The sequence below is a fragment of the Mustela erminea genome, chromosome 12, assembly GCF_009829155.1.
Source record: "Mustela erminea isolate mMusErm1 chromosome 12, mMusErm1.Pri, whole genome shotgun sequence".
NCBI classification, from domain to species: Eukaryota; Metazoa; Chordata; class Mammalia; order Carnivora; family Mustelidae; genus Mustela; species Mustela erminea.
The window spans coordinates 48,337,691-48,360,817 of NC_045625.1; the positions used below are offsets into that span (position 1 = coordinate 48,337,691).

At 40.4% G+C, this 23,127-nt stretch overlaps 1 protein-coding gene across 2 annotated transcripts in view; it reads left to right on the plus strand.

Annotated features, from left to right (window-relative positions):
- Positions 1-23,127, plus strand: part of MLLT3 (MLLT3 super elongation complex subunit) — a 278,476-nt gene that overhangs the window by 55,912 nt on the left and 199,437 nt on the right. The gene's annotated exons all lie outside the window — the stretch shown is intronic.

Below are 23,127 nucleotides of genomic sequence, written 5' to 3' on the forward strand. Positions count from 1 at the left end.
ATATAGAAAGTGATCACAACAAAAACGTGGAAGAGTGCTTAGAAATAGAGCGGATTGGATTCTGGGTAAACCCATTCATGCTGTTACCTGATGACATGTTACTCATTTTTCCAGAACCACACTTGTAATCTACAGGTCTTCAAGGTACTTATATTTGGAGGTGATCCTAGCTGAAGAGATAAAATTTCTCCCTTGAACCCTGCCTGCTTTGTTTGTTTTTTGGGAGTGTTCCGCAGCCTGTGGGACAGCTCTGACAGCGACGGGGCTCCTGGCGGTCACGCTAGCGGGGCTCTGAGCTGTGTTCGGTGTTGATGGGATGGACTCCCTGGAAGGTATTGGGTTGGGTATGATTAAGTAAAATAGAGACAAAATGGCAGGAATGCTGCTGTGACCCAGTGATTTGGAGATCCCAGGATTCACATTAGCTGGGGCTCAAAGCCTTGCCCTTCAGAAGAGAATGTGCTTTGTCACCTGTTCTATCATATCAAATGTTAGGGAGATGCTTTCACAATTTCAGTCCCACCAAGTGGAAAGATGGGCCTCCCGAAGCTATTATTTTTCAGAATAATGTCTTCTCTTAGCCCATCAGAATTATAAATTCTCTCTACCTGATCATGCTCTAAATACCCTTTCTATATAAAATTACATATGTTTCTAGAAAGTAATCCTTTTCCCTTTAAAAATATTTACCCCTTCTTTCCTGTCACTCTACATTGGCGTTTTCTTTTGTTACATTTCTGGATCTGTCTAACCAAATTGTCTTTAGGATTGTCTCTGCTCCTGCTAAGAGACCATTGTTTGGGTGTATATATTTGTGAAGTAGTTTCTTAAATCCTAGTGTCACAGATCAAATTTTAAATTCCCTTACTAACAAGTTTAGAGATAGAAAGTACTACCTTTTTTTGGGGGGGGGGCTGTAAATTATTTTTAAACTTTAATTTTGTGAATAGATAAACTTTTATTTTGTGGTGGGGGCTAGTGGCAGGAATGCAAGCAAGGATGGCAGTATTCAGACACATTTTATATCACTTAATTTCATTTGGTAGGTTATATTTTTACAATTAGTTCTGTGTAGCCTCTGAATAGGAAGTACACTGATTATGAAATTGGTTTTCTTCTGGAAATGACAGTACTTTAGGATAAGGACATAGCCCTTTTTACCAACACAACTTTCTGCACTACGTTGTAAATATGATATAAACAATAGGTGTGATTAGATAAAGTACGAAAAATATTACATGTAATAGAGAACATTGACGTTCTTGGGTCTGATGTTACTGTTAGTATTCTCCCCATTTTTCAGTGGTGAGTGTCCTTACCTTTTGTCTCTCATCTCCACACCCCTCAACAAACAAACTAACAAACAAACACAGAACAGAGCTCTCAATTCTTCAAAAAGATCAGAGAGAGTTAATTATAGTGATACGTAAGAACTAGGACAATTGTAGCTGTTGGTCTGGCCCAAAGCCTACAGAAGGTTCTTATTTCATAAGCAGAGATAATTTGTTTTTCTCTGTGTGCCATATGGTTTTGCAACTGCAGAGATCAAACAGATTTGTGGATGTAAACTTCAGTTCTGTACTTAAAAAATTTTTGAGTTGTGTGGAGATTTTCATAATGTGCTTGAATCACTGATGCCAACCAGGTCTGTTGGAGTCAAGGATCCCTTGTCAGCTCTGCAAGCAACTATGCATGGTGGCTTTTATTTGCCTTGGACTTAAAAGACAATTTTGGAAAGGAAACTTGGAACCCAAATTGTCAACTGGAATGCAATGATTATTTGTTTTTTTATAAAGACGATGATTAGAACCAGGAATCATTAACATAGAAGAATAATAGTTCTGAGGCTGCCCAGGTGGTCTCTGGAAAGGGCTGGAGTTTTCTCTTAATCAGAAAACTTTTAATTACGCTAATTTATTTTGAGATTGTTTTGGGATGGTCTTCAGAAATAAGAGTTTGAATTTCTTCATTCCAGTTTTTTTGAAGGGGGAGATGGCATAAATGTGCCAGTGATTACCCCCCCTTTTCTTTTCCTTTCTTTTTTATAGATTTTATTTATTTATATGAGAGAGACACAGAGAGAGAGAGCAGGGGGAGGGGGAGAGGGAGAAACTGACTCCATGCAGAGCCGAGGCGGGGCTTGATTCCAGGACCCAAGATCACAAACTGAGACAAGGTCAGAGGGCTCAACTGACTGAGCCACCCAGGTGCCCTCCCTACCCTCCTCGTTTCTAATGACTCCATATATGCGTTCTGACATGCTGGTTACAATGAATTAAATTTTCAGTATAGTGTTGGATTTGTCTAAATTAGATGCTTATTCCCTGGTCCCTTTGTTTTCTAGTTATTAAATTGAACAGTGTACCAAAGTGTATCTAAACTGTCTCCTATTTATAGACTTTTAAAAAATTATTTATTTTGGGCAGGGGGAGAGAATCTGCAGCAGAGACACCCTGTGAGCGCAGAGCCTGTCACGGCGCTCCACCCCAGGACCCTGAGATCATGACCTGAGCTGAAATCAAGAGTCTGGATGCTTAACCAACTGAGGCATCCAGGCCACCTCTGCCGCCCTCCGCCCTTTTTAAAATAAAGTAGTCCTCACAGGTGGGGTTAAATCTGGAGGGCAGAGCAGGGACTGGAACTTGGCCCTGTAGATATAAAATTTGATAGATTCTAAGGTTATCCTTGCTGTTGAAATGTTCTCTTCTGTTACACTCCCCCGTTTACCTTCAGGTAAACTGTTATTCCCTGAGGAAAGCCTTCAGGACCCTCAGATCAGATTCTGACACTATTTGGTTTTCTTTCAGTAATTCTCTGGGGCAGCTGCTACTACATCTATAATAATTAATTCTTTAATTTTGGTTAACCCAGCTCTCCTGCTGTTTATCTGGCTCCAAAAAACCAGGAACTGTGTCTGTCTTATTCTCTGCTCTTATCCCAGCTCTTGGCTCATACTGTGTGCTCAGTAAATATTTGTTGAATAAGTGACAGTATAGTTGGTATAAATCATGCTTACTTCGTACATATAAATAGAACTTTTTTGCTGATTTTCATATAGAACATCTTCTAAAATAGCAGTTGTGGCTTTTTTTTTTTTTTTTTTTTTTTAAATGAGTATGTACCTTCTGCTTGCACGTAGTCAAAAAGATCTGGTGCCTGGGTATCCAGATGTTATTTATTTATTTATTTATTTATTTTGCTTAGGCTTGTGCATGGCAGCTATTATTTTGCCATTTCCTAGGCTTGTAATTCCAGAACCCACAGCAGGAATAAGCAGACAGTAATGAATTTCTGTATAAACCTTACAATATGTTTCATCTTCGTTGGCGCAGAGAACAAGAGCTGAAATTTCTTGGAGAGTAGAGGATCATAGAGTGAGAGCGCGTAGAAATCCCATCTCATTTTATGTCTGATGAAACCAAGGGCTCAGGGAGTTTACCTGCCTTTGCCCAAAGTAAAATGACTGGTTATTGGTTGGTATGTGAGTAGTGTTAAGCACCTGGTCCCTCGACTGCAAATTGGTATTCTTTTGACTCCAAGTTGGTATTCTTTCTGCTATGAAACTTTTGTATTTAGCAGGAAGTCAGTTTTTCTGTTTGCCACAACTGCTTTAGTAGGTTAGTACATTGCAAACATTCATACAGTTATGAATGTGCTGCATAAATATGCGTTTTATACTCCCTCAGACGGTGGTAAGAACAGATACCCAGCATTTGACAGTACAAGTACTTTATCCATCAGAAAGCAGGTGGAGGAGACACTCCGATCGAAGGCTGTGCGGTTGCGCATCTCACGGGGGCAGAGTGATTTGGTAGAAAGCTCTGCAGTCAGTAGCAGGGTTCCTCTGACCTGGCCTGCCACCACGCCTCCATGCCACCCTCACATGAGGCTTTGAAATCGAGGACCACCCCCCCCATCAGATAAACCCAGCCATTTATTTGGAGGGGAAAATCAGATAAGTGAAAGTGGAATGCCAGGATAAAGGGAACTCTCACCCAATCAGGATGCTTCTTCCCACCCCCTGCTCTGATGCAGGAACCCGCTCTTAGCCATTCTTTCATAAAAATAGCCGGGAAACTGGAATGTCAACTTGACCACATGCTTCAGCCAGTTAGCCAGAGCTTGGTTTCTTTTATGTTGCTTTTTATTTTTATGTTTTATTTATTTTTTAAAAAATATTCATTTATTTGAGACAGAGCATGTAATCATGAAGCAGGGAGGCAGGGTGGGACAGGGCAGAGGGAGAGGAAGAAGCAGACTTCCTGCTGATCCCAGAACCCTGATATCGAACCCTGATATCATGACCAAAGCCCAAGGCAGATGTGTAACCAGCTGAGCCACCCAGGTCCCCATGTTGCTTTTTAGTAACACAAGTTAGAAGGGTTCCATCTTTTTAAAAGTATCCAAACATACATTTTCAAGGCTTGGATCTACTAAGGTCTTTTATGTGCTTGCTTTAAGGAACCCATATATTCCAGAACACTTGCATTTATATATCTGGAGTCCTATTGTAAATAAAGTATAATAACTTTGTATTTTTTATATAAAATTGCTTACAGTAGATATCAGTTAGGGAAACTGCTCAGTCGAGAATGATTTCCCAGATGCCATACCTGCGTGAAGCCCTTTTTTCTGCTTTACGGACTTTGGCCATAAAGGTGGGCTCAGGAGAGGATAAACTGACCACTGCGCCTCCGTCCACTGTCACTCTGCAGCCTTTTAGCGGAGAGACCGGCAGTGGTCATATTATCCAAGTCAGGCCAACTGACACTCTTCCCCAGGACTGTGCACCTGAGCTATGAGAAAGATGCTCTCCCCTTCTTCTCTGTCTGCAGGGTGTAACATTTCCAACACAGAGCACTTAGCGGTCAGAGTTCTGGCCTCGAGGAGGCAGATGCTGCTGCCTTGTCTCAGTTTCTCAGAACGGGCAAAGTGCCTATGAACTGTATTCACTGAGTGATATTGCAGGGATGTGTTCAGGCAGTGGTTATAAAACTAAAGTGTACTCAAGAGTTCCCTGGGTGCCTGTTTAAAAATGCGGAGCCTTTGAGTCCTGCACCAGACCCAGCCAGACTCGGTAGGGATCCCAGTATCTGTGTTGCAAACAGACATTTAGTTCTGATATTCCTGGGTGCTGTTGAATGGGCGAGGCAGTGGAGGGCATGGGTTAGCATTTGCTTCAGGTTACATTTAGGTTTTGTTGCCATTAAAAAGTTAGGTTCGGGGGCGCCTGGGTGGCTCAGTGGGTTAAGCCTCTGTCTTTGGCTCAGGTCATGATCTCAGGGTCTTGGGATGGAGCCCCACAGTGGGCTCTCTGCTTAGCAGGGAGTCTGCTTCCCGCGCCCCCGCCCCACCTCTCTGTTTGCTTGTGATCTGTGTCTGTCAAATAAATAACTAAATAAAATCTTAAAAAAAAAAAAAAGTTCGTTGCAGCTAGGTTTTCTCAATGCCAAGCACAGGGCCACATTTATTATGGCAAATAATTTGTTGAAAATAAACTTTCTGTACTAGAGATGTGATTTTGGGTGAGGGTGTTGTGGTGATCTGTCAGTTCGACCCTTCTGTAGCCACACCTGCCAGCCCGTGTTCTCCAGAGCTGCTCCTGTAGGTCCTCTCTTTGGCTTCCTTCCAACAGGCTCTTTTTCCTTTTACGTCCAGCCATAGCCGGAGTGATTGGAGAGGGCCAGGCAGTGGGATCCCTGTCAGTTCTCATGCCTTAAAAGTAGAGGCTATCCAAGCCTTGGTCACATGTACAGAATATCCCTCTCCCCCATTTATTTCCCTGTATTGTCTCTTAATGCAAGAGACATGGAAAGCCCCGAGAATAGAAAATACAACTTCTCCTAGGAGGTTTTTTTTTTTTTTTTTAAAGATTTTATTTATTTATTCGACAGAGAGAGATCACAAGTAGGCAGAGAGGAAGGCAGAGAGAGAGGAGGAAGCAGGCTCCCTGCTGAGCAGAGAGCCCGATGCGGGACTTGATCCCAGGACCCTGAGATCATGACCTGAGCCGAAGGCAGCGGCTTAACCCACTGAGCCACCCAGGCGCCCCACCTAGGAGGTTTTTTTTTTCCCTGAGGATTTTCTCTATTTCTTGCTGTAGGATTTTTCTATCTTTGAAACATAAAGACTAAGGCCACAAGGAAGGGCCGGGGTGGAATTAGTTGTTAATTAGAATACCCTCCCTTGTGTTTCTTTCTCTTACCATGAGATAACTTACATAGAGGTTTTTAAAATTTTTTATTTTTTTACATAGAGTTTTTAGGGCCCTTCTTGTGTCGGTGTTAGCCCTCTTCCTCTGGGTGGGGACAGATGTGGTAGATAGATGTTCTTATCTGTTCCCTCCAGCTGAATAGGCCTGGCTTGGGTCATGGAAAGCATCCATGTGCCTCTGTAATAAAGTCTGTACCATGGTGTGATTAAGGTAGTTTAATAATAATTGTGGTGCTAATACTGATGATGATGTGGCAGAAAGGATGTGTTGAGCCATGTTTTAAGGGGTTTAACTCCTTTAACCCATTCCATTTTTGCCAAACCCCAAACAGAGAATGTTGATGATAATCTCTGTTTTATAGATAAGGAAACTGGACCAGGAGAGATTAGGTAACTGGTTTAGGTTAGTAAGTGGCAGAGCCAGAATTTGAAAGCAAGTAACCTGTCACAGATTTCATGCTGGCAACACTACTATATTATTCTGCCCTCTTGCCGATCAGTTCATAGCACCTGACTGATGGCTGGTCTTGAAAGGGAGGGTGAGGGGATTCGGAGGAGGGCTGGGTCTGTCTTCCTGGCAGTAGGAACAGGGGCCACGAGGTGGGAAGGAAAGTGCCTGTTGGAGGAAATGATCTTCCTGAGACTCTGCAGGGACAGACCAGGGAGCTCTGGTTAAGCTCCAGTTAGGAGCTGGAAAGGGAGCTGGAGTACTGCTCGGAAGGAGAGCCATGGGCTGCAGGCTGACAGCCACCGCAGTGCCTCTGTGGCCTTCGCATTTACTGTCTAAACTATCACCTTAAGTGTAGCTTGTTTCAGAAGATAGTATTTCAGGCATATTGTAGAAATTCACTTTTAAAAATAAAACTTGAACGTGGTGGTCTTCATTGTCGTCGGTGGAAATCCAATGCATTCAAAAAAGCGAACAAGCTCTTTAACGGGAAACTCCTCTTTCTCTGTTAACCTTGAACTTTTCTTTTAATCCTGCATCTCCCCAACTTTCATTCTTATGTAGTACGTGTTCACTTTTCAGGGTCTTTTGTTGATTTTCACATTATAATAAAAATGTATAAAAACTTAAAAATGTCTTGTGCCTGCAAGGATTATGCAATCCAGAACTAACTGCTTAAACACTTCAATTATTAGTAGAAGAGAGTTGATCAAAATAACATGATTACATTGCAAATTCTGATAAATGATAAAGACATGAAGTAAAAATGTATCTCTTCAAAAATTTCTCCCTTACTGTGTGTCTGGGTGCTTTTTCTATCCCATAAGCATTTTTTAGTAGATAGTAAAAGATTTGGCATCACTTCTATTTTCCATTTTTTCTTTTTTTATATATGCAGGCACTGAGAAAACCCTTCCTAAAAACAAAAAAGAAAGGAGTATTGTAGCAAGGACATCCAATTCCTTGGACACTTACTGAAGTTATACAGTAAAGCTCACATCATGAGCTGTCATCAAAAATTATTTTTAATGATTGGCCGATGGTTTAAGAGTGGATGCTCTCCATTTGTCTGTAGTGATCTGACTCGCAAAAGCATTTGCTTTTATTATTATTTTTCTGTTATTTTTTTACTTCCTTGCTTTTAGATGCTTTTATTTCTTACACATTTCTTCCCAGAGTTTGTTTCCAGGGTTCTCCTCTTTGGGGCTCTGGAGGTAATAATGCCTGGTGAGATGTGGGTGTGGCCAACATGTCTTTCCTCTAGAGGAAGTGAGAAAAGGGCAGTTGAGAAAGAGAAGGCAATATTCTCAGGCATGCCCTTTGTAGGAAAGTAGTCACGGGGTGGGGGGGGGGGGAGCTAAGGATGGAGAAACTGATCTTTTTCTTTTAGAGCAGTTTTCATGTACCCTAAATGTCTGCACAGCCCAGTTTGAAGACCATTGCTTTAGGATGTAGTGTAACTAGGGAGATTTTAAGTTTTGTAGTTCCCCAGCTCTGTGTATTCAGGGATTCACTGTTAGCTTCTAGAAGTATAGCTTGAGGGATTACATACATCCAAACTTACACTGAAAACTGATTTTTAGACCAAAATACTGTTCCCAGAATGAAAATCAACAGGAGAATCCAGTTCAAGTTCAGGTTAAGGAGATGGTTTGTGGGGTCAGTTAGATGTCCTTCAGGAGGAGGCTGGCCAGAGACTGGTCTGGTGGGGCACTGGGGAGGGAAGAAAGGTGATGGGCATGGCCACCACCTTAAGCATTGTTTTGTTCCACAAAACCCTTCTAGTTCAACATGAGACAGCTACTTCCTCCAGTTCTAGTTGGCTTGTTAGTTAGGGAAGGAATAACTAGGGGCACCTGGGTGGCTGAGTGGATTAAGTGTCTGCCTTAGGGTCTGGCCATGATTTCAGGGTCCTGGGATGGAGTTCCCACTTGGGGCTCCCTGCTCAGCTCAGCGGGGAGTCTGCATCCCCCCTCTGTCTCTGCCAGCCTCTCTGCCTACTGGTGATCTCTCTGTTAAATAAATAAATAAATAAAATATTAAAAAAAAAAAAGAAAGGTAGAGCACGAATTTGAAGTTCTGTAATCTAAGGTGAGAATCCTTTCAAATTAAAATGTTTTCTTCTGGTCTTAAATTTTCTTTCCACAGTTGATTGAGCAGTTATTAATTAAGATACTTCCCTTCACTGAGTATTGACAAAGCATTTGCTTCAGCCTTTTTAAATATTTTATTTATTTTTAAAGATTTATTTATTTAATTTTAGAGCCCTGTGTGGTAGGGGGAAGGGCAGAGGGAGAGAATCCCCAAGCAGATTCCCTGCTGAGCACAGAGCCTGATGTGGGGGTGGGGAAGCTGATCTCCTGACCCAGGAGATCATGATCTAAGATGAAACGAAGAGTCAGAAGCTCTATTGACTGAGCCACCCAAGCACTCTTTAAAGATTTTATTTTTTTTTGTTTGTTCTTATTTTTTAAAATAAGTTCTTTACTTTTTTAGAAGATTTTATTTATTTATTTGAAAGAGAGGGAGTGAGAGAGCATGAGAGGGGAGAAGGTCAGAGGGAGAAGCAGACTCCCTGCAGAGCAGGGAGCCCGATGTTGGACTGGATCCCGGGACTCTGGTATCATGACCTGAGCTGAAGGCAGTCGCTCAACCTACTGAGCCACCCAGGCACCCAAAGATTTTATATTTAAGTCATCTCTACACCCAGTGTGGGGCTTGAACTCACTGCCTTGGGATCAAGCATTTCAGGCTCTATCAACTGAGCCAGCTGGGCACCCCAGCTTCAGCATTTTATTTTATTTTATTTTATTTTATTTTATTTTTTTTAAAGATTTTTTTATTTATTAATTTGACAGAGAGAAATCACAAGTAGATGGAGAGGCAGCCAGAGAGAGAGAGATAGGGAAGCAGGCTCCCTGCTGAGCAGAGAGCCCGATGCGGGACTCGATCCCAGGACCCTGAGATCATGACCTGAGCCGAAGGCAGTGGCTTAACCCACTGAGCCACCCAGGCGCCCAGCTTCAGCATTTTAAAAGTAGTACTTTTCATACTCTTTTTGTTGGTTTATGGGACAAAAAAATGATGTATTTACAATTAAGTTTTGGCACATGGCCCAAAAGTCACTCTCCCTTACCTAAAGAACAAAACAAACCGGATTTGGAAAGGAACAGAACACCTTTTGGTAAGTGTATTATTACGGGAGAGGTACTTAGTAGCTGTTAAGTATCTGTTATTTGGAGGCATCACCCAGGTATTTTATAGCGGGAACTTGGGATCCTTATGAGAGTGAGGAAAGGGAAGTCAGTTAAGAATTTAAAATGTATATAATTAGCTTTGTAATGCTGAGGTCTGTTTCACTGAGTGTTTTGCCCAATAAATAAGAAATCTTTCTCTAACTGGTAATAGAAATCTTTTCTATCGCATGTACTATTGCCTACTGTGTTGTTGCGTGCCGTATTTTATTCATATCACCTGTTTTTGGTGTACAGTAATTGTTGAAATGAGTTTTAAGGTGGGAGAGGAGCTTGAAAGTGGAACTCAGTTTTTATGATTGTGCTAGAAGCTTTCGTCTTCCAGAAACGAGTAACAGAACTTGTAACAACTTGTATCGGTTTATATTCTGCCGGGCTATGAATTTCCTTAAATAATAGGGAACAGAGGTCTTTAAAAAATTGTGAACTGAGATTTTTTTTTTTCTCCAAAGGTGAAATGAAAGCAGTACTGTACAGGAAATTAAATTTTGGGGTAAGGAAGTAAAATTGGTCTGATTGAAATCATTAATGTCTCTTTAATGAGGGGTTATATGAAAAATGTTAGGCAGAAAATGTGATGCCAGTTAAAAATCATAAATATGAAATTTATTTAGTTTGAATAAACAGCATTTGGAACTGAACAGAGAGGAAAAGGAAAATTTATGTGGAAGGAATTAGTTGTCATTCTCAAGGCTATGGAAAGCTGCTGGACCGTTAAAATGGATTTGCCTTTCTCTGAAGAGAAATACTTGGTTCAGAGATTTGTGATATTCATTTCTAAAATTTTCTACAAATTAATATTTAGTATTCTGGGGATTTTTTTTTTGTTGCCATCAGTGTTACGAATATTTATATTTGTGTATTGTAAATTTGTTTGTTTCCTGTCTTGTAGACATTTGCAAAGTATCTACTGCATTTCTAAAAACTTACCTATTCTAGCTTTTGTTTTTTTTCCAGTCTTCTAGATTTGTAAGGTTAGAGTGTTAAAAGGTCAAATCATGGGGTGCCTGGGTGGCTCAGTCTGTTAAGCGTCTGCCTTTGGCTCAGTTCATGATCCTGGCGTCCTGGGATCGAGTCCCGCTTCAAGCTTCTGCCTCTTCCCTCTGCTCCTGCTCTCTCGCAAATAAATACATAAATCTTAAGGAAAGAAAAAGTCAAATAATTTGACTAGCTTCATTGATAAAGTCCCAGTGAATGCTAGCATTCGTATTTGGAGTTGTGTTTTCCATCGCAGGTAAGGGATACACCTCACTTCAACAGGGAAAGAGGAAAATGAATGGGATCTATATACACAAAATGTTGATGCCAAGCACCAGCGGCAGGCCCTAGTAGGTGCTCTGTGTATGTTGCTGAGTGAATGTTATGGATGAATTGAGATCAGCTGGAATTGGTAAGCTCCACAAGTAGAGGAATTCTGACTCAATATGTTCAGGACACCTAATACTGTGCCTGGCATATGGTGCTCAGTCATGCTTTGCTGTGAACAAGATTGTATGCAGTCAGTCCTAAGGACTGCTGCCTCCTTGTAGACATGAACATAAGCTCTTCGGAGTCATTTGGAAGAAGAGATGATCAAAATGGCAGCCTTCTTATTCCCCCCCCCCCCCCCCCCTTATGAATCCGTTTTCTACAGAGTTATTCTTAGTGTTGAGAATTGAGGGCTTTTTTGTTTTAAGTGGCATTTAAGGCTACCCTGAGATTCATGAGGTTAAAGTATAAAGTGTAACCATAAAACAAGGACTTAACTTCTGGATTTTGACCTCTGGTGGTAAAGGAAAACACCCATTACTCTTAATAAAAGGTCAGATTCTCAAATTTTCTTTGGTACTTTCTGGATGTCCAATACAAAGAAAGTCTGTATTAGAAAAAAGTATTTGTGGGGCACCTGGGTGGCCCAGTCATTAGGTAGTCTGCCTTTGGCTCAGGTCGGTCATGATCCCAGGGTCCTGGGCCTGACACCTGCATCAGGCTCCCCGCTCAGCAGGAGGCCTGCTTCTCCCTCTCCCACTCCCCCTGCTTGTGTTCCCTCTCTCGCTGTGTCTCTCTCTATCACATAAATAAATAAATAAAATCTTAAAAAAAAAGAAAAAGAAGTTGTGTGTATGTTTTCATTTTTATTTAAATTTTTTTTTAAACTTGGAGCTTTTAAATAAACATAAAATAACTGCCTACTTGTGATCTCTCTGTCAAATAAGTAGATAAGATCTTTTAAAAAAAATAACATTTAGGGTGCACTTTGAAAGGCTCATTACTGAATCCTTGGGACCTTGCTAGGTGAGAAAAGGTAGATTCTCTGTGAGGTTTTTCTGTCTAATGCAGTCTTGGCATTTGACTTCTTATTCCTATTTAAAATTCTCATGTCAGTGTAAGGTTAGTTTGGATACCAGTTGCACTGTCACCAAATATATCCAGGGATGTGTTACTTGGGTAGAGTACCAACGGGGACTGTTTGCAGTCCTTAAAAACCACAGCTTATCAGAAACCCAACCCTCATCCTTAATGTTGTACCAGCTACTGGGCTTGTAGGTTCGGTTCTCCCAACTCTTCACCTTCAACATCTCTATGTTTTCCTTCTTTTTATAACCTCAACAAAAACTGGAGCCGGAGATGTCCAAGCAGGATTCTGGAGATAATGAGGTGGTTGCAATATAAAAATTATTCGGCTTCACATGAGTGACATTGGCCTTAATTAAAAAGATTTCTTTTCTTTCTTTCTTTCTTTCTTTTTTTTTTTAAAGGCAACAATTGTTGCCTGGCATCTGATCTCTACCTTGGATCTCCTGGGTGGTCTTCTGCAACTTGCTTAACCTTACTTTTCCTGTGTTAAATAGGATTAAGAATGTTTCCTTTTCTAGAGTGTTGTAAGAAGGCTCTGGTAGACTGTGAAGTTCTTTGCAAACAAGACTCCGGCTAAGAAAGAAAAATCTTAAAACAGCTTTGCTTCTGTTGCTTCCTGTCCTCCTTCAGTAATGCTTCTGAGATTTGATCAGAGTTCTATAAAAGGGAAATAGTTACAGTGTGTCAGGAGGGAAAAAAGAAACGACATGAGAAATAAGTAATCCATAAACTTTACAGTCCTAAGGGGATCCGGGTGGGTGGATCTGATGACTTGGCAACTGAGAGAGGGAAGCAATTGTAATTGTTGATTTTATCAGAGCAGGTTTATGTGTTTCTGTGTGCACACAGGGGGATGGGGACTGAATATAGACTTAACGATTAACGTTAATGTCAGGTGGTTACAAAAGTACTCCATAAATCCTAGGCAATATTACTATGTCTATAGGGTATGATAGTAATACTCAATAAAAATAATAACAAATTCTATCAAAATAGAGGTTGTAATAAACAGATACGTGGCTTGCTTCCTTTCACAGAATCTGTGTTTTGGGTCCTTCAGGTAGTTTGTAGTATCACTGGGAGTGCATGAAATTTAATTTTGGTATAATTAACTCTGTGTGGAATATGGAAATCAACTCTTGTCATTTTGGTCACTAAGCAAGTTTTTTTTTCTGATTCTGGAATGTCAACACTTGGAGCTTTGAAGGTTGTTTTGGGTGGTTTTTGAACTGAAATGTCATGGGAGACATGGGGTCGTTAAACTCATAACCAGCCGGGAGCATTTATAGGATGCAAAATGTTTGGTAGATTTCTTTAGTTAGAGGATATGTCTTCTGGATCTTTCCCAGGGAAGGCAGTTCCATGTAATAATTTACCAAAAGGGAATTGAGAAAAGGAAATACCACCTTTGGGTGACAGGAGGTTGAGTGGGTGGGTGAGCAGAGTGCTTTAAAGGCAGTCTTTGCTCTTTACAATCCCTTGATTTAAAGAGCTGCATGGGCCCCAGAAAGAAGCTCAAGTGAGTTATCACATGTGGGAGTACCTTAGAAATTAGGCGCTAGGTACGTTATTCTTTGTGGGGAGCCTAAACATAAATTCAAGGGTTGGGGATGTCCCTTCTTTATCCTCATGCCTGCTGGCTGAGAAGGTCATTTGAAAATCTTGGGGCGCCTGGGTGGCTCAGTGGGTTAAAGCCTCTGCCTTTGGCTCAGGTCATGATCCCAGGGTCCTGGGATCGAGCCCCGCATCAGGCTCTCTGCTCAGCGGGGAGCGTGCTTCCTTCTCTCTCTCTGCCTGCCTCTCTGCCTACTTGTGATCTCGGCTTGTCAAATAAATAAATAAAATCTTTAAAAAAAAAAAAAAAGAAAATCTTAGCTACGGTGATGTTTTATGTTTCTTCACCTATTAAATTTTTGTAATGAGTATTTTTTTCCTCAACAGAATCCGTCATTTAGAGAAGACTTTTAAACAGAGTAAGCAAACTTTAACATATTAAATAAATGGTACAGGGAAGAGTATGTGTGGTTAAAAAAATGGCACCAAGGAAGAAATCCAAGTGGAGGAAAAGAGAGGCACAAGTTGGGTCGAATGCCAGGGCTAAATACCCACCTCAGATTTTGAAGTGCTCCATGCCCAAGGCCTTTATTCTCTCCCTTCCCTGTGGGTGCCTCATTATAATTTGTAAGCCCTCTCCCTCATAGTGTACTTTGAGCTTTGGGGCAAATAAAGGGTAGCGAAACTTGAAATAGCCAATTGGCAGTTCATTATCAGCCCTGATACATGGGTTTGGAACTACTGTATAAAGTCGAATTGTGAGGTTTTGAATTATAGGTAAGATTTCAAATCATCCTCTATGCCCCCATTTCTTTCTTTCTTTTTTTTTCTTCAAGATTTCATTTATTTATTAGACAGAGAGAGAGAGATCTCAAGTAGGCAGAGAGGCAGGCAGAGAGAGGGGGAAGCAGGCTCCTTGCCGAGCAGAGAGCCCGACGCGGGGCTCGATCCCAGGACCCTGAGATGATGACTTGAAGGCAGAGGCTTAACCCACTGAGCCACCCAGGCCCCCCTCCATGCCCCCATTTCTAGAAGTGTTTTATAGCTTATGGTGTTGGGAGCAAGTCCCTGGTTCACGGGTCATATAGATAACTGGTAGGCCACGGGATTTCTGCTGGCATCAGCACTTCGGTGTTCGGAGTCCGTGGGTCGGGTGGAGTAGGAATCCCTTAAGTTGGTTGTATTAACACCAGATCTCCTACGTGCGGGTGTTGGGAGAAGAGACAGAGGTCACAGTGGAAAGATCATCGGGCATCTTTGGTGGGCAAGAGTGGAAAGAAGTTTCATCTACTTCTCTTTCTGTCAGGATGGAGTTCAAGGTTCTGAGGAGTTAGTGGTTTTGCAGTTCTTCTCAAACCAACCCGGGTGAATTTGATATTCTGGCTGTACACTGTGGTGCTATGAAAAGCCTGTTGTATGGAGCAAGGCAGTTTGGGATTAAATCTCAGGTGTTGTGCCAAGTTACATGTGTGACCTTTGTTCCTTAACTTCTCTTTCCTTATCTTCAAAATGAGGATCATCGAGCAGTTACAGAGTTACTGTGTAGATTAAACAGTATCTGTAGAATACATGAAATACATGCTTAGAACAGTTGCTGATACAGAGTAAAGTGACATACCTGTGCTAGCTATTATTATTACTGTTACTACTGCTGTTACTACTGGGGACTATTTAAGAGTTAGTCATTGTTGCTGTTGTAAATCATGATGGGTTGGTGACAGAGATGATGTTTCTTTGTAGAGAAAGCAAAGCCTGTTGTCAGTTTTACCTTTGAGTCCCGTGTTTTGGTCCACACACTTTATAGCTACCTGCCTTTTTTCTTTATGAAGTTCCCAAGGAACCTCCCATGACTTACTGGTGATTGGAGTAGTTAATTCCTTGTCAAATGAAGATGGTATTCATAACACCTTGTTTACTTTTACATTATTTTTTATTGTCATCTTTGAGTAAAATGAGTGTGTTGGTCAATTTGAGCAGATTGAAGTTCCCCACAACGATGATGTGAAGTCTACAAGTAAATTTCAAAGGCATTTAGGTGAGTAGTTTTCTCCCATTGCCACTGTTTGCTGCCTTCTGTTGCCCAGAGCCCTCAGGAAGGATTATACCTAGGACGGGTCATGGCTTTTTTTTTTCTCCTGGATGAATTTTTTTGAAGCGGACCATCCAAATAGATGTTAGGGCATTTTCACATAATTAGGGCAAGTACATATTACTGCTTGTATTTCTGACAACTAGTTATTACAATTACAATCCATTTACTGTAAGTATTCCAGTGGGATGTCAAATCTAATTTGCATTTAGCAACCCCCTGGATGCCTTCACACTTTTTTCATATACTGTTTTTTAAACTCCAAATGCTGACTGCCCTCCAGGAAACAAAAACACCTTTCTTCAAAAGGAGGAACTGCTTTAATCTCAAGTTATACCAGTGAGATGCCACCAGAACAATCATAAATGCATGCTGTAGAGCGAGAATAAAGTGAAGACTGATGGGAGAGATGCCTTCACGTGGTCTTGTTAGATGTGCTGTCCAATATGGTGGCCACCAGTCACTTGTGACTGTTGAGCCTTTGAAATGTGGCTATACTGAAGGACTGAATTCTAAAATCTTATTTAACTTTAATGAAATGTAAATTTAAATCAGAGACTTGATTTTATTATTGGAAAACTGTAAAGTGTATTTGGAACAACTTACGTATGTATATCTACTTTTTCAACTGTTAATTTTTTGAACTCTAGATACTTGTTAAGTAGTTCCAATGAAAATTTAGCATCTGAATTGAAATGTGCTCTAAGTATAAAATATGCACTAGATTCCAAAGACTTAATATTAAAGTATCTCAATTTTTTATGCTAATTATATTGGAAACATTTTAGATATTGGGTTAAACGAAATATAATAAATATTAATTTCTCCAGTATCTTTGCTTTCTTAAAATGTGGCTACTAGAAGGGCGCCTGGGTGGCTCAGTGGGTTAAGCCGCTGCCTTCGGCTCAGGTCATGATCTCAGGGTCCTGGGATTGAGCCCCTGCAACAGGCTCTCTGCTCAGCAGGGAGCCTGCTTCCTCCTCTCTCTGCCTGCTTCTCTGCCTGCTTGTGATCTCTCTCTGTCAAGTAAATAAATAAAATCTTAAAAAAAAATATGTGGCTACTAGAAAACTTTAGGTTACATGTGTAGACTGTGGTTCTGTTTCTGTTGAACAGCATTGGGTTAGGCTGTCTTTCCCTTTATCTGTTGTGTTTGAAAGCTTTGGGTATATGTCTATGTTTCTGTGTGTTGGGAGATCGTGTTGTGGAAGAGTTCACGAGAAATAAAACTCATTTGGATATCAAATAACCAATTTAATATTTATCAAATATGAAAAGCCATCTCGAACATCTCCCTTTTATAATTTCAAATGACTGTTTTATAAGTAGATTTGCTGCTGAGGTTGACTTAAATCTAATGGGGTTAAAGAGGCATGACTAAAATATGAAGTCATTGAAGAAGACTTTATGTCCAGGTACTATATTCCTGTTGTATAGTCCTGTTCTTGGCCACAGAAGCCACCTTCCGAACAGTACAGTACAATATTGTCAACCACATGTACATTGTTTTGCAACAGATCATCAGAATCCACTTATCCTGCTTGACTGAAACTCTGCACCCAAGAGAGTTGTTAACTCTCTCCATTGTCCTTCCCCCAGATCAAGCCAACCATCAGTCTACTTTCTTTCTTTTTTTTTGAATATGTTAATCTCTTCTTTGTATTGCTCTCCTTCCTTTCACTGCACCCTTTGCATTTGATTTATTTTTTGTTTGAAAAGTAGGTTCTGCTTATTTTGTTCATCTTTCTTAGATATTTCAAAATTTATTATGTTTATATTTTTTTATTGTGTTCAGTTAGCCAGCATCATTAGTTTTTGATGTAGCATTCAGTGATTTTTTGAATATAACACCCAGTACTCATCACCACACGTGCCCTCCTTAATACCCATTACCGGTTACCCCATTCCCTGACCTCCTCCCTTCTATAACCCTCAGTTCAGTTCCCAGAGTCCAGTCTCTCTCTGCTTTCTGTTTCTATGAATGAAATGTTTCTGATACCTCCTACAAGTGGAATCATGCAGTATTTGTCTTCCTGTGACTGGCTTATTTCACTTAATATAATGTTCTCAAGGTTTATCCATGTTGTAACATATGATAGGATTTCTTTCTTTTTTAAGGATAAATAATCTATTGTATGAATATACCACATTTTCTTTTCTCTTTATTCAAATTTATTTATTTCTTTAGTAATCTTTACATGCATTGTGGGGCTTGAACCCATGACCCTGAGATCAAGAGTCGCATGCCCTTCTGACTCAGCCAGCCTCTTGCCCCCCATATTTTCTTTATCCACTCATCCATCCATGGACATTCAGGTTACTCCATCTCTTGGTTGTTGTGAATAATGCTGCAATGAACGTGGTTATGTAAACATGTCTTCAAGATCCTATTTTTAGGGACACCTGGATGGCTCAGTAGGTTAAGCCTCTGCCTTCGGCTCAGGTCATGATCTCAAGGTCCTGGGATAGATCCCCAAATTGGGCTTTCTGCTTAGCAGGGAGCCTGTTTCCCATCTCTCTCTGCCTGCTTGTGATCTCTGTCTCTGTCAAATAAATAAATAAAATATTAAAAAAATAAAATAAAATATCTGGTTTCTTAAAAAAAAAGTCCTATTTTTAATTAGTTTAGATATATACGCAAAGTGGTATTGCTCCCACATGGTAGTTCTATTTTTAATTTTAATTATTTTATTTTATTTTTTTAAAAGATTTTATTTATTTATTTGACAGAGAGAAATCACAAGTAGATGGAGAGGCAGGCAGAGAGAGAGAGAGAGGGAAGCAGGCTCCCTGCGGAGCAGAGAGCCCGATGTGGGACTCGATTTCAGGACCCTGAGATCATGACCTGAGCCAAAGGCAGCGGCTTAACCCACTGAGCCACCCAGGCGCCCTAATTTTTTGATTTTAATTTTCTAAACTGTTTCCCGTAGTGGCTAAGTCAATTTACATTCCTGCCAGTAGTATACAAGGATTCCAATTTCTCCACATCCTTGTCAACATTTATTATTTCTTTTTTCTGATAGTGGCCATCGTAATAGGTGTGAGATGATGTCTTACCTGTGGTTTTGATTTGTATACCTTTATGATGAGTGATATTGAACATCTTTTCATATGCTCAGTGGCCATTTGCATATCTTCTTTGGAGAAATGTCTATTCAAATCCTTTGCCCATTTTAAAAAACAGCTTATTTTATTTGTTCCTTATTGAGTTGTTGGTGATCTTTGTGTACCCTATTTACTCCTTATCAGATTCATGGTTTGCAGATATTTTCTCTCATTTTGTAGGTTGCCTTTTCACTCTACTGGTAATTCCTCTGCTGTATGGAAGTTTTAAATTTTGATGTAGTCCTGTTTATTCTTTCTTTTGTTGCCAGAGCTTTCGGTGTCATATCTAAGAAATCCTTGACAAATTCAGTGTCATGAAGTCTTCCCCCTATGTTTTCTTCTAGGCGTTTTATACTTTCAGGTCTTGCATGTAGGTCTTTACAACATTCGAGTTAATTTTTGTGTTGGATGTAAGATAAAGGTCCAACTACTACCCCTACCTCTTCCTCTTCCTCCTCCTCCTATTCCTCAACTTCCTTCTCTTCCTCTTCTTCTTTCCTTATCTTCCTCATTTTTGTCTTTGTCATTGTCCTTTAGCCTTCATGTGTCTGTCCAGTTTTCCCAGGACCATTTGTTGGAAGAGACAATCCTTTCTCCATTCTCTATTCTCTAGTTTTGGCATCCTTGTCAAAGGTGCTAAACCCATGTATCAGAGGGTTTATGTCTGTGCTCCTTATTCTGGTCCATTCATCCATCTGTCTTCCTGACAGTATCATATCAACTGCTTTGATTACTCAGTTGTACTACATTTTAAAAAGCATTGGCTTTTTCCATATTTTTTAAATTTATTTTTCAAGATTTTATTTATTTTTTTGAGAGAGAGAGAGAGAGAATGAGAGTGAGCGAGCATGAGAGGGGGAAGGTCAGAGGGAGATGCAGACACCTTGCTGAGCAGGGCGCCAGATGCCTGTGGGACTCGATTTGGGACTCCAGGATCATGACCTGAGCTGAAGGAAGTTGCTCGACCGAGTCACCCAAGCGCCCTTTTTTCCGTGTTTTTTAAGGGTCTGACTAGGATTGCTTAGAAAACTCAATCTTTGAGTTTTGCTTGTAAACGCCTTCTTCAGTTCTTCATGATTTATCACTTTCTGCATTTTTGTATCCATATCGCTTTCCTGGAAGTGTAAGGGAATTTCTTTCTTCTCTTTTCCCCTTTCCTCTCAAGCATGTTGAGAACAACTTGGGTATGTAAATCTTATTCAAAAGGGATGACAGATGGTGTGAATTTAGTTAGGAATGTTTGCCTCCTCAGGTATTCCTCATCTTCAGATGGAGGTGGGAAGGCAGGGAGGAAGTTTGGGATTGTTTAACATGGAATAGTCTAGAAACTTGGTGAAGAAGTCACAAGTCTGGAACCAGATGGCCCAGGTTTGGATCTCGGCTATGCCTCTTACTTAGTTGCAGGTTTTCGGCAAGTAATTCGACTTCTCTGTTTTAGTTCTCCTTGTCTGTAAAACGAAGTTAATGTTATAAGCTACCTCACAAGAATGTTCCGAGGGCTGAGTGAATTAAATACAGTGCCTTGCACATATTAAGTGATGCGTACGTGTGTGTTTTTTACTTCGAATATTAAAAAGAAAAACTAGGACACTGGCTGAATTCTTGGGTTCTGAGATGGCCAACCTTTTTAGTTCCATCAGAAAGAATGAACAAATGGGGCACACATTATGGCTGTCCTGAAGAACTCTTAGACTTAGATGGTGTAATGGGCAATTATACATTCTTAGGTCAGCGGAGGTTTCCAAATCTTTTAGTAATTATATGGACGTTGCATTTATATTAAGGGATATTATAAATGCTGCCATATAGTTTATCATTTGTCATCTGGCTTGTAATTAGTTTTTTTAATGTATGTATAAAGCATAACATAAGATGAAGATTAATGTATTTGAAAAGCATAAACCATGGTTATGCTTTGATATTGGAGTGCTTATGATATGCCATGTCTGTCAAATAAATTCTGCAATGTAGACTTTATTTTCACGTTGCAATAAATCATCTAAAGGGTCGGAAGTTTATAAATTTAATGGTAGTGCTTTCAAATTCCATTTCTTGGTGTTTTAATTACATTTAACTTTTATAGCTTGTGTTGCTTTATATTTGAACTATTTTACTATTTGAAAAAATAAACACATGGAAGTTCCCATTGGAACCAAGAATTTACTGAGATGATAAATATATCAAGTAGCAGGACTCCCTCACTCCTCCCATCTTTTTTTTTTTAAAGCTGTAAAACAAAGCGTTTTAAAAAAAATTTGAAATACCAGTATAGTTAACATACTGCGTTATATCTCCAGTGTTCTTTTATTAGAAAAATCATGCATTCGGTCTTAGGATTCAAGATGTTTGTGAAAGGTGTGAGGTGGTCATCCCTAGGGAAGTCAAAGCATTCTTCCAACAAAGTATATCTAAAGTATCTTTTCTTGTACAAAAGGAATGCAAACCCCATTCTTTTCCGTTTTAGACTTCTCTAACGTACTGCAAAATCAGCCCACCCCCTACTCCATACAAGTGGACCATTTTTACTTGGTAGCATACGTCTCTGGCATCAAGGGAGACATACCTGTGTGTAGCACCAGTCCTCGTCGTAGTATACATCGATTGGGTCTCAGCAGCTTCTTGCCCAGCTGTAATAACACTGAGTGCTTGTCTGTTTTTTTTTCCAAACCATTTTGGAATGTGTAATCTATTGAATACCTGCAATTAAGTGAAAGGTAAGAGTATGTAAATGCATAGGTCAAACACCTCCTGTATGGCCTTAAATAATTGGCTACTTAGCGGCTTCCCATCCATAGCTTTACCATGGACTGTGCAGGGCACCTAGGTTTCATGCTCCTGGATGTTTGTGTGGCTGCAACCCTAGTTAGAAGTGAAGAACCAGCTGGTTGTTCTTCATCTGGGCTGCCAATCTTAGATGTTCTATAAAGCCGCTCCTGTCTATAAATGTAGCACTTATATTTTCTGCACAGTATGTGCCTGTTGGCAGTGTTTTTGTTTTTCTAGTTAAACAGCTACTACCTGCAGGAGGAGTCACATACCGGAGCTGGAGAAGAAATAACCTCGGCTGGATCGTTTGCAATAATTTTGTAATTAAAAAAAAAAAAATGCTGCACAGTAGATTCTGTTAGAACAAAACAGGTCTGTCTTCCAGGAAGGCTCATCAGCATTCAAGAGTGATTTTAAATTGGAGGGGCTTTGATTAACGTGTTGTGCCAGCAGGAAGCAGAACCTCTTTGTCTTGACCATGGTATTACCCTCTGCTCTGCTGAACTTTTTTTCCTAAGCTACCTTTGCCTCCACATGGTTCTTAGACTGATTCTAAAAGAACTGGAGGGATAGGGCATTTTCAATTTCTCATCCAGCATCGTGGTTCTTATGAAATTCTCACAGTTAAGGGGGTTGTGGGAAAGGATAGGATAAGCCTAGTATATTATTTCTGTCTAGATCATAGCCATCCAGATCTAGAGTGAGAAATGGCTTTTTCATGATGAAGTGCTCTTTTCTTTGATCACGGCATGTGCTGTCAAAACCTGGGCCACGTGCTCCTTTCCAAGGACATGGCATGGGCCAGAGTTGTAGGATAGGTGCCACAAGGGCGTTTTCCACTTTCTGTTCTGCTATCTGTGTATCCTCTGCTGTCCAGTTTTTTTTTTTTTTTAAGATTTTATTTATTTATTTGACAGAGAGATCACAAGTAGGCAGAGAGGCAGACAGAGAGAGAGAGGAGGAAGCAGGCTCCCCACTGAGCAGAGAGCCAGATGCGGGGCTCGATCCCAGGTCCCTGAGATCATGACCCGAGCCGAAGGCAGTGGCTTAACCCACTGAGCCACCCAGGCGCCCCTGCTGTCCAGTTTTTTAAAAAAAGATGCTAGTACTATTGCTCTTCACATAGCTGAATTAATGAGGGAGCATAGATTCCTGTCTCTTTGATTTTTCTAATGGATTGATTGGCTCTTTGCCTGCTTGACTACATTAAGAAAAAAAAAATCCCCCTTTCAAAATTACAGCCAGAAATATACCTGTGATGGACTTTTAAAAGCTGTTTTATATTTAATAAGTGCGGGAGGTCCTTTTGAGTTGAGGCATTCTCCCCTTACTGCCCCGACTCCCTGTTTTGTAATAGAATC